At 42.3% G+C, this 12,188-nt stretch overlaps 1 protein-coding gene across 1 annotated transcript in view; it reads left to right on the top strand.

Annotated features, from left to right (window-relative positions):
• The first annotated feature begins 2,724 nt into the window (after nucleotides 1-2,724).
• Nucleotides 2,725-12,188, top strand: part of LOC125484443 (probable E3 SUMO-protein ligase RNF212) — a 79,130-nt gene continuing 69,666 nt past the window's right edge. The window contains exon 1 of the mRNA XM_048603229.1: nucleotides 2,725-2,773. The gene's annotated coding sequence lies outside the window, so the exon portion shown is untranslated. The remainder of the gene's footprint in view (nucleotides 2,774-12,188) is intronic.

The raw sequence follows: 12,188 nt of genomic DNA, 5'->3' as shown, positions 1-12,188 counted from the left end.
ATTTGGAAGAAAATGGACTTATTAGTGATAGGCAGCATGGTTTTGTGCAGGGAAGGTCATGTCTTACCAACTTGATAGAATTCTTTGAGGAAGTGACAAAGTTGATAGATGAAGGAAAGGCTGTAGATGTCATATACATGGACTTCAGTAAGGCATTTGATAAGGTTCCCCATGGTAGGCTGATGGAGAAAGTGAAGTTGCATAGGGTCCAGGGTGTACTAGCTAGATGGATAGAGAACTGGCTGGGCAACAGGAGACAGAGAGTTGTAGTGGAAGGGAGTTTCTCAAAATGGAGAACTGTGACCAGTGGTGTTCCACAGGGATCTGTGTTGGGACCATTGTTGTTTGTGATATACATAAATGATTTGGAGGAAGGTACAGATGGTCTGATTAGCAAGTTTGCAGATGACACTAAGATTGGTGGAGTAGCAGATAGTGAAGGGGACTGTCGGAGAATGCAGCAGAATATAGATAGATTGGAGAGGTCGGCGGAGAAATGGCAGATGGAGTTCAATCAGGCAAATGCGAGGTGATGCATTTTGGAAGATCCAATTCAAGAGCGAACTATACGGTAAATGGAAAAGCCCTGGGGAAAATTGATGCACAGAGAGATCTGGGTGTTCAGGTCCATTGTACCCTGAAGGTGGCAATGCAGGTCGATAGAGTAGTTAAGAAGGCATACGGCATGCTTTCATTCATCGGACGGGGCATTGGGTACAAGAGTTGGCAGGTCATGTTACAGTTGTATAGGACATTGGTTCGACCACATTTGGAATACTGCGTACAGTTCTGGTCGCCACATTACCAAAAGGATGTGGATGCTTTGGAGAGGGTGCAGAGGAGGTTCACCAGGATGTTGCCTGGTATGGAGGGCGCTAGCTATGAAGAGAGGTTGAGTAGATTAGGATTATTTACGTTAGAAAGACGGAGGTTGAGGGGGGACCTGATTGAGGTCTACAAAATCATGAGAGGTATAGACAGGGTGGATAGCAAGAAGCTTTTTCCCAGAGTTGGGTACTCAATTACTAGGGGTCACGATTTCAAGGTGAGAGGGGAAAAGTTTAAGGGAGATATGCATGGAAAGTTCTTTACGCAGAGGGTGGTGGGTGCCTGGAACGCATTGCCAGCGGAGGTGCTAGAGGCGGGCACAAAAGCGTCACTTAAGGTGTATCTAGACAGATACATGAATGGGCAGGGAGCAGAGGGATACAGATCCTTGGAAAATAGGCGACAGGTTTAGATAGAGGACCTGGATCGGCGCAGGCTTGGAGGGCCGAAGGGCCTATTCCCATGCTGTAATTTTCTTTGTTCTTTGACAGCGGTTCTTTATTTGTGAAGTTCAACGGGCTTTGGTAGTAATCTCATGACCTTGTTGTTACTAGACTAAGTCCTGTAGACCCTCTATCAAATCTCTGAATCAGAATACCAGTACAGAATGGATAGGGAAAAGTCTTCCATCAGTGGAAGCCAGATGGCACAGTTTTAAGATAATTTATAAAGAAGCAGTGGCGACACCTGAGAAAACATTCTCATTCAGCTAGTTGTTAGGATCTGGAATTCACTCTTGTGAGAATTTGGAAGCAGGTTCAATTACAGTTTGAAAAGGAAATTGGTTCAACATCTAAAAAGGATGAATGTGCAGGGTTATGGGACGCATGCAGGGGAGATGGCTAGCACAGAACCAATGGGCCAACTGGCTTCTTGTTGCACTGTAACCAGCCTAATAATCTAATAATTTATGATTCCAAAATCCTGGAACTCATTCCCGAATAGTATTGTGGGTGTACACACACCAAACAGTTGTGACAGTTCCAGAAGGCAGCTCAGCACCACCATCTCAAGGGCAACTATTGTCATACAGAACAGAAACAGATCCTTCGGTCCAACATGTCCATGCAGTCCAGGAAATGGAACTCATCCCATTTGCCTGCGTTTGGCCCATATGCCTCTAAACCGTTCCTATTAAAGTACCCATGCAAATGTCTTTTAAATGTTCCAATTGTACCTGCCTCTACTAGGGATGGGCAATAAATGCTGGCCCAACCAGCGATGCCCATATCCTGTAAGTGAATGAATTAAAAATAGTACTTTTGGAAGAATTGGAATAATAATTTGGAATAATTAATTATTATTTATTGCAAAAAAACCCAGCAAAACTGTTGAGGCCCTTTATGTTTCAAGTATTCTTTCATGACCTCTTGACATTGTAATGCTGTCTCTATTTTAAGGGTATATGTTTAATTTTCAAGACGGTACAGATAATTTTTGTAAATAACCATGAACAAATATATCAGGTACTGTCCAAACGACAGTATGATGAAAGCTAGAGGAAGTCTTTTGGCGCCGTATTAGTGTTTCTACCTCTGGGACTCAGATCAAGTCTCACCTGCTGCAGACGTGTGTCATACAGGCTGATTAAAAATATCTATGCACCTGTCTATGATAAGCACATAATTTCTGCAAGTTCTCAATCTATCCGTCAGTTTGCTTACGCCGCTCGAAGGTACAAACCAAGGCCGTCCGACCGCGCATGCGCGCGTTTGGGATGACAAGGTGTGGAGCTGTTTGAACACTGCAGGCCAAGCAGCATCATAGGGAGACGGGGTGACGTCAGCGGCCGGCGGTCGGGTGAATACGCGTGCGTGGGGAGGGGGCGGTGCCGAGTGGCGCGGAGAAGGAAAGGAGTGCGCGTGCGCTGGAAGGAGCATGTGAGGTTTCGGGGCGAGGTGAGAAGGAGCCGTCTCCAGGGGCAACGGCCAGCGTGAAGGAGCGGGTAAAGCCGGCAAAAACTGTGTGATCAGAACCACTGAGGAGGCCTGGGCCTATACATCGAGTCAGTGCCTTTAAACCAAGGAGTCATCCTTTGTATATTTAGTCATTGATGACATAAAACCGTAAGAAATAGGAACAGGAGTAGGCCGTTCGACCCCTGGATTCTGCTCCGCCATTCAATAAGATCATGGCCGATTGGAGCTCCCTCACGACAACTTCCTTGCATTGGCATAGGGCGGGGGATCTCAATTTGGGAATGGATAACATGGGCCCCTGACTGTGGTAAAAACGGAAAGAACCGTGGATGCTGTAAATCAGGAACAAAAACAGAAATTGCCGGAAAATCTCAGCAGGTCTGGCAGCATCTGCGAAGAAAAAAAATCAGAGTTAATGTTTCGGGTCCGGTAACCCTTCCTCAGAACTGATGGTAGCTGGGAAAATGTCAATTTATATGCAGAAAATAGGGAGAGCAATGGGGTAGGGAGTAAACGATAGGATAGACCCCGAAAGGAGAGAAGAGCAGTTGGATAGACAAAGGAGTTGATAACGATTTGGCTAGGAGGGTGAATACATGTTAGTGGGGACTGTTAATGACTACAATAGGTAGTGTGTAATGGCAGGCTATGTGATAATAAGGCCTGATGTGTGTGAGGTAGGGGGCAGGTCATGGGAGAGTTTAGGCCCTAAAATTATTGAACTCGATATTGAGTCTGGAGGGCTGCAGGGTCCCCAAGCGAGGTGTTGTTCTTCCAGCTTGCATTGAACTTTGCTGGAATACTGCAGCAAGCCAGAGACACAGATGTTGGCCAGGGAACAGGGTAGTGTGTTAAAGTGACAGGCAACAGGTAGCTCAGGGTCTTTTTTGCGAGCAGAATGTAGATGTTCTGCGAAGCGGTCACCCAGTCTATGCTTTGTTTCCCCAATGTTGAGGAGACCACATTGTGAGCAGTGAATGCAGTAGACTAGATTCTGGGAAGTGCAGGTGAAGTGTTGCTTCACCTGGAAGGTATGTTTGGGTCCTTGGATAGAAGGGATAGGAGGAGGTAAATGGGCAGGTTTTGCACCTTTGCTGGTAGCAGGAAAAGGTGCTGTGTGGGTGTTGGGGGTGAAGGATGAGTTGACCAGGGTGTCCCGGAAGGAACGGTCCATGTGGAAGGCGGACAAGGGAGGGGAGGGGAATATGTGTCTGGTGGTGGCATCTCACTGGAGATTGTGAAAATGGTGTCTGATGATCTTCTGGATGTGGATGCTGGTGGGATGGTAGGTAAGGACAAGGGTAACCCTGTCGCTGTTGTGGGTGGGAAGAGAAGGGGTGAGGGCGGACATGCAGGAGATGGATCGGACCCGGTTGAGGGTCCTGTCGACAACGGTGCTGGGGAATCCTTGGTTGATGAAGAGAGTGGACGTTTCGGAGGCTCCCTTGTCGAAATTGGCTTCATCAGAACATACAAGATGGAGAAACTGAAAGAGTGGGATAGACTCTTTACAGGAAGCAGGGTGTGAAGATGTATAGTCCAAGTAGCTGTGGGAGTCAATGGGTTTATAGTGGATATTAGTGGCTAGTCTATCCTCAGAAATGGAAACAGAGATGTCGAGGAAGGGAAAGGAGGAGTTAGACCAAGTGAAAATGAGGTCAGGGTGGAAATTGGAAGCAAAATCGATGAACTTTTCCAATTCCGGATGAGAGAGGGAAGCAGCACCGATTATATCATCGATATATTGGAGAAAGAGTTGTGGGTGGGGGTTGGAATAGGACTGGAACAAGGAATGTTCCTCGTACCCCACAAAGAGACAGGCATAACTGGGGCCACCCTCTGACCTGAATAAAATGAGAGGAGTTAAAAGAGAAGTTGTTGAAGGTGAGGAGTTGTTGAGCTTGGCCATGCGAAGGAGGGTGGTGGTGGTTGGGTTCAGGTCTTTGCTCCAGGAAGAAACGGAGAGCCCTAAGACCCTCCTGGTGGGGAATGGATGTTTAAAGGGTTTGTACGTCCATGGTAAAGAGGAGATGACTGGAACCTGCAAACTGGAAATTTTGAAACTGGCGTAAAGCGTCAGAGGAATCACGGATTTACATGGGCAGGGATTGGACCAGGGAGAGAAGACTGAGTCAAGGTAGGAAGAGATGAGTTCTGTGGCGTAGGATCAGGCTGAAACAATGGGTCTCCACGGATAGTACTGTTTGTGGATTTTTGGAAGGAGGTAGAAGCAAGCTGTGTGGGGCTGGGGGACTATCAGCTTGGAAATAGTGGGGGGTGGTCACCAGATGAAATGAGATCAGTTACCGTAGTAGATACAATGGTCTGATGTGTCATGGTCGGGGGAAGATAGGAAGAGGTATCTGAGAGTTGGCGCTCAGCCTCTGCAATGTAGAGGTCAGTACTCCAGATGACAACAGCACCACCCTATTGGCAGGCTTAGTAACAAAGTCAGGGTTAGGTCCAAGTGCACGAAGTGCAGTCAGTTTGGAGGGAGATAGGTTGGATTTAGTGCAGGGGACAGAGAAATTGAGGCGACCAACATCACGTCAACAATGACTGTGATTGTGTGGGACCTCGGGCAGTTAGATCTAAACACTTTAGGAGCTGGGAATCTGATGTAATTTTGTTTTGTTTGGAGATATCTGCGCCGAGATGCATAAAAGTAATCAAAAGTTAAAGAAAAAATTTGGCTCATTAATGTTCTTTAGGGAAGGAATCTGCCATTTTTACCTGACCTAATCTATATGTGACTTCAGACCCACAGCAATGTGGTTGATTCTTAATTGCCCTCAGGGCAACAAATGCTGGCCCAGACAGTAATGCCCACATACAGTAAATGAATGTCCAACAAAAAATAAGTGGACATTGATAGCTTTCTGCAGAAATTTAGAGTTATTACAGAACAGGAGGCGGCCATGCAGTCTGTCGAGGCTGTGCAGGGTGCCTGCAAAGAATAATTTAGTTAGTCCTACTGCTCTACCATTTCCCGTTGTCTTTTAGCTCTTCTAGTACTCCTTCAATTCTGTCCTCTGTTATATACACTGTAGTGTGTAGTTTGCAAAATACAATTTGTTTTAGTTTCCCGATTGTGCCTCTTGATGCCTACTTTTTAATTTTATTTTTTTCATTCTCTAAATAATTTATGAGGCAATGCAGTGATATGGTGACATTGCTTTCTGTTATTGATTGATGTGAGGAATTTAGACTCACAGAAGTAAGTTTAGAAGAATTCTTCAATATCTTCAAGTGTTTATCAAGCCTCCATTAAATTTAAAGCGACAATACAAGGAAAGCATTAAATATCTAGACTGCACAGTATTTAACTTTGCACAAAACAACAGTCGTAGATTGACAACAAAATAACTGATACACACTTCAGTATAAACACAGATTCTAGATCAGTGAGGTCACAGCTAATGTGTTTCCACTGCATACTAACAAAGCTGGAAGATTTTAATCAGGCTATTACTATCTGTTTTACTGTATCTCAGATCTCAATATCAGATTTAATGATTGACAGTGTTCATTACAGACCACCTGCTGCAGTTTTGCCACTAGTAGCTCCTTAGCATATATGCAGCATTCTGCCAAAGATTCCATATTTCTTTGCAAGTAATTCAATACCTCGGTGATTTAACATATTTCTAACTCCTAGCTAGCTAAGTGTTCCTTTTTTGACAGTTTTGAAATTGCTCTGTCTTCTTTGTAGCCTCCCTCTCTCTATCCCTGACCTTTGTAGCCTGCTCAACCCCTTTTCAGCCTTCTCACCCTATTGCAACCTTGCTGTTTCTGTATCCCTTACCCATCGTGTCATCTCATGTCTTGCCGAAGCCCTGCTGTCTCCCACCATCATCTCTGCAACCCCTCTGTGTCCCTTCAGCACATTAACTCCACCCATCCCCCAAGCTACTTTCTTCCCCTATCCCAACTCCTGCAAACCAGGTTGGCACACAACCAGCTTAGCAAAATAGTGGCTCCCGACTCCCCTTCCTGGCATTTAACCTCCATTCTTGGCCCCAGGCTACTTGCCTCTGGGACTGCCTCACTTACTTTTCTTGCTCACTGCCCCCTCATTTGTCTTCTGCATTTGTTGCTGATGGGCTTACTAGGAAGTCTATCAGCAGCAAGCACAGGAGAGAATCAGGTCTTCAGCATTTCCTTCCATTATACTTACAGGGTGACTTTTTTTTCTGATTGTTTGCCCTCGTGTGGATTTTCCCAGGTGATTTGAGGATTTTGGTGGCACATTAGCCCATTGTTGTCATGAATTATTGAATACTTCCATTAAAAGTGCCTACAGTATGAAAATGTTTCATACCAGATTTTAAGTTTAAAATGTTGCGTAGTGTTTCTGTATGAACTTGATAAATAAGGATTTATTTTGTATATTTGCTACCCTTTGGCCACATAATATCATGTCATTAGGAGTTTTCAGTGGACCTAACATTTTAATCTGAATATTGTGATAAATATTCCCAATAGTGCCAGAATAACAGAAATTGTTGGAGAAACTCAGCAGGTCTGGCAGCATCTTGGGAAGAAAGCAGAGTTAACACTTTTATTCCCATGACTTTATCAGAACTGTTAGTAGCTAGGAAAAAACTGGTATTTATGCTGAAGCAGAAGTCGGGGAGAGGGTGTGAGGAAGAGGAGAGGTGAGCAGATAGTTGGAGATGGAGCCTAGAGTGGAGTTATATGAAAGGGTTAGGTAGACAAGGAAATAATGGATAGCAGGCTCAGGACAGAAGAAAAGTTGAATAAAAGAATAGAAAATAAAAACTGAAATACCTGCAGATGCTGAAAATCAGACACAAAAACAGAAATTTCTGGAAAAGCACAGCAGGCCTGGCATCTGTAGAGAGAAGTCAGAGTTAACGCTTTAGGCCTAGTGACCCTTCATCAGAAGAGATAATAAAACCAAGAGTGAGAAAATAGGTTAGCTATGCTGAATGCAACCATATAATGTGATAATGAGCTTGGGAGTATGTGAGGATGGGTGACTGTGCTAAAAACAATCCATGCCATAACGGGACCTGCTGCAGGGTGGGTAGAACATGTGGAAGGATGCAATCAGGCTCCAAAGTTATTGAACTCAATGTGGATTCCTAGAGGCTGCAGGGTTTCCAGGTGGAAAATGGGATGTTGTTCTTTGAGATTGTGCTGAGGCTTGCTGGAACACTGCAGCTGGCCTCCAACAGAAGTGTTGGCATTGGAAAATGGTGGTGTGTTGAAGGAGCAGGCAACTAGAAGCCCAGGGTCATTTTTGTGGACAGAGTATAGGAGTCCGCAAATGACACTCAGCCTAGGTTTCGTCTCCTCAATAAAGAGGAGACCATACTCTGAACAGCAAGTACAGTAGATCAGAATGAATGAAGTATTGGTGAATCTTTGCTTCACCTAGAAAGTATGGCTGGGCCTTGGATGGTGAAGAGGGAGGAAGTAAACAGGCAAATCATACTACTTTCACTTTCAATTTCAATTCTTTATAACTTTTTGTAACTTGTTTGTATATTTAATAACATAAGAACCAGGAGCAGGAGTAAGTCATTCAGCCCCTCAAGCCTGCTCCACCATTTCGTACGATCATAGCTGATCTCATTGCAGCCTTAACTCCCCTTTCGTGCTTGCTCCCCAAAATCCTTTAACCCATTGCTAATTAAAAACCTGCCTATTTCCTCCTTCAATTTATTTAGTGTCCCGACGCCACTGTAGTGTGGGGTAATGAAATCCAGTGATTCGCAACTTTTTGAGAGAATTAATTCCTCCCTTCTCTGTTATAAATCTGCCACTCTTTAGCTTAGAACAATTGAATCTTTTTCCCACAAGGGGAAGTATCCGCTCTACGAATACTTTGTCAATCCCCTTTAGCATCTTATGTACCTCAATTAGATCCCCTCTCGTCCTTCTAAACTCTAAGCAAGTCTGAACTGCCCAATCTCAGCTCAGTAGATAAGTCTTTCATCTCTAGAAAGAATCTAGTGAATCTTCTCTAAACTGGCTCCAATGCAGTTACTCCCTTCCTTAAGTAAGGGAATCATGACTGTATGCAATATTCCAGATGTAGTCTCACTGATGCCTTATACAATTGCAACAACACTTGCTTTCATTTATATTCTATTCCTTTTGCAATAAATGCCAAAATTCCGTTTGCCCTTCTTATTATCTGCTGCATACTAACTGCATACTCATCTGATTCATACATGTGGATATCCCCATCCTCTGCAATGGAGTGTTTTGAAGTTTCTGTCCATTTGGACAATAAATTGCCTTTTCATTCTTCTGAGCAAAATGGATAACCTCACACATGTCCACATTAAACTCCATTTGATACATTTCGGCCCATTCATCAAACTTATCTGTATTCATTTGTAAATTTCTTATTTCTGAAATGCAGCTTACTTTCTCACCTATTTTAATGTCATCTGCAGTTTTAGCTATAGTGCATTCTATCTCTGCATCCAAGTTATTAATATAGATTGTAAATATTTGGGGCTTGAAGACTGAACTCTGTGGCATCCCTCTAGTTACATCTTGTCAACTAGTAAAAGACCCATTTATCCCGACTCTCTGCTATCTGTTGGTTAGTCAATCCTCTATCCAATATTTATCTCTGTTCATTTATTTTTAATTTCATTTCTCCTTATTTCAGTATTTTAACTCCATTGTTAGCCACATTGCTTAAGATAGACGCTATGATATTGTAAAGAATCTTTTAAAAACAGTTACTATTTTTAATAAAGTATCACATCGGCAAAATTTGAAATTCCACAAAGCCTTTTAAGGGAAGTGAGGGTTTTAGCAATATTATGAAGCTAGTGTGCAATTACAGACCCAGTTATACTGCATTTAACAAGATGTTTCAACAAGATCTTTCAAGAATTTACAGGGAGAGCAACAACCCAATAGCATATTCTCTGACCAGTATGGATTTGGATACCGGCAGCACCTACAGTAATGGTGAATTTCATTCCTAGCAAATAATCAATGCCGTTAAAATTATGTGAGGCCCAATGTGTTTCTTTTTAAAAATGGTGAGATGAGAGTGGTGTACAAATATCTAGAGTAAGAATAAGAACATCAGGAATAGTCGACCTTTCAACTAGATTGTAGCTGATCTGTGTCTAGATTTTCCTTGGTCTTTTCAGATATTCTGGCATTGATAGCAGTTCAGATATTCACTAGGCTGTCTTATGAGGAAAGGTTGAGTAGATTGGGCCTGTATTGGAATGTAGGAGAATGAGAGACGACCTTATTGAAACATATAAGATTCTTCGGGGACTTGACAGGTTAGATACAGAAAAGTTATTTACCCTTAGGGGAGAGTCTAGGTCCAAAGGGCATTATCTCAGAATAAGGAGTTGCACATCTAAGACAGAGATGAGGAGGAATTTCTTCTCTTGGAGAGTAGTGAATCTGTGAAATTCTTTGCAGAGAGCTGTTTGAGGTAGTCATTAAGTATATTGAGTGCTGAGGTAGACATTTTTAATCAGTAAGGGAATTGAGGGATATGAGGAAAAGGCAGGAAAGTAGAGGTTGAGGATTATCAGATTAGCCAGGATCTCACTGAACGGCAGATCAGACTCGATGGGCTGAATGATCTACTTCTGCTCCTATGTCTTATTGTCTTATGGTGTGGGTTGGTTGCCTTTTCAATAGCAAAGTGCCCTTTACCCATCTTATTGGAGGCATCATCCTCATTTCCGTGCACAGCATGCAAAACATGCTTCGTCATACAGTTGCCAGATTCGGCAAAGATAAATGACCTGAAGCTGCTACCGAGAAAGATTGAGAGTAAGGGATTCGCCATTGTCAGGCCTGCTGGTCAAGGGGATTGCAGAATTTCAGATTATTTTTGTGTTCTACACCTTCAAAGTCCATTAAATAGATTTAAACTCACCTTTTCTTAGCCTCTTTTCCATTGTCCAAAATACTGACATTAATGAGACATATAGAATGTCACAACTAGAGCCTACCTATCATAGAAATCAGAATTCTATTTCATTATGGAACCCTAATTTACATGCTAAATAATGCCTACGCTGAAAATACATGGCTCTTGGACACCCTTTCAAATTGATATATTGGTGTTAGGATGGCAGGAAGGATACTTGCCTTATTTTGGCAAAATTTATGCTAGTCAAAGGTATAAAAGTTGACACTAATGTAAGAAACCACAATCTGGATGTTTCCTGGTCATGTCAGTACCGTTTGTGGAATAGTACTATGCAAAATGCAGTTACCAACATTAAGATGGCTACAATCTTTTCCCCGCATTATCTTGGGACATGTTTGTGAGGTACAAAAAGGTACTATAAAACTCAAGGATATTTCTATGGTCCTTGGTATGTCCTTTCATTTTTGGCTTCAATCAGCATGAAGATCCCATGATCCTTAAAAGTAGTAAAATTTTCAGTTTGTTTTGTTAAGCTTTCTGAGCAACTATTATTAACTGTTTTGATTTTGTTCCTTAGTCGGTTTAACTTATTTATCTTCCAGTTCCTGTCAAAGAGGCTTTACTATATTTAAAAATAAAATTTGAAAATGATACTTGAATTTTTTTGTTAGGTTGTCTGGATGACATGGCGGTCTGGGTTTTTTGTAACTACTGTTTTCAACAGCCCAAAGCAAATAGCTGCAGATTTGTTCTGACCACTTGTGGACATGTTGTCTGTGAAGCTTGTCTCAACAAAGGTAGGAGTGGATTACTGAAGTATGTTTTCATGTGGAGGTTTACTGTTTGAGATGCAAAGTTGCAATGCAGATCTGAATTGGATTAACTCAATTATTAATTAATATTGATTTGATGAAGAAGAGAGCTAGTTTTTACCAGCTATAGCTCTCAGTCTCAGTAACATTACAAAATGCCTTAAATCCAATGAATTATTTTGGAAGTACAGAAACTTATGTCAGAAGTACTTTTGCATCCCCAGGACTTTCCAATAATAGTTCACAGGCAATTTTTGAAATTATGGATGTAGCAAATATGGCAGCCAGTTTACAAATAATAAGTTCACTGAATAAACAATGAGATTGTTGGGAAAATTTATAGTAATTGTGTGAGTTGAATGATGGACATGGTGAGAAATTCCCAGTACTACTATGGGTAATAGCCAGGTATGAATGTGTTGAGATTTGTTGCTAGTAAACCAGAGATGTGAACTAACTGTCCAGATGAGAAGCAACGGGATTGTTGTAAATATTCAACAAGCTCACTCATCAGCTTTCAGGAAGGAAATATTTTGGGTTGAATTTTAAGCTATGGTTTGTGCCTCCAAGTTGTCCATTGGAAAATCGAACATAATATTAATTGATTACTCACATTGGATGCTCAATTCTCCAGCCAAAATCTTCCTTCAGTAAGGGCCCATGCTGTAATTGGACCTGAAAAATAAGCCTGAAGTTTAATTACAAGTAGTATTAGGGAGATGCATCCTTCAA

Source organism: Rhincodon typus, chromosome 1 (assembly GCF_021869965.1).
Source record: "Rhincodon typus isolate 14 chromosome 1, sRhiTyp1.1, whole genome shotgun sequence".
Classification (NCBI taxonomy): domain Eukaryota; kingdom Metazoa; phylum Chordata; class Chondrichthyes; order Orectolobiformes; family Rhincodontidae; genus Rhincodon; species Rhincodon typus.
The sequence above is the reverse complement of the archived record's forward strand: the minus strand, read 5'-3'. Positions and strand labels throughout refer to the sequence as shown.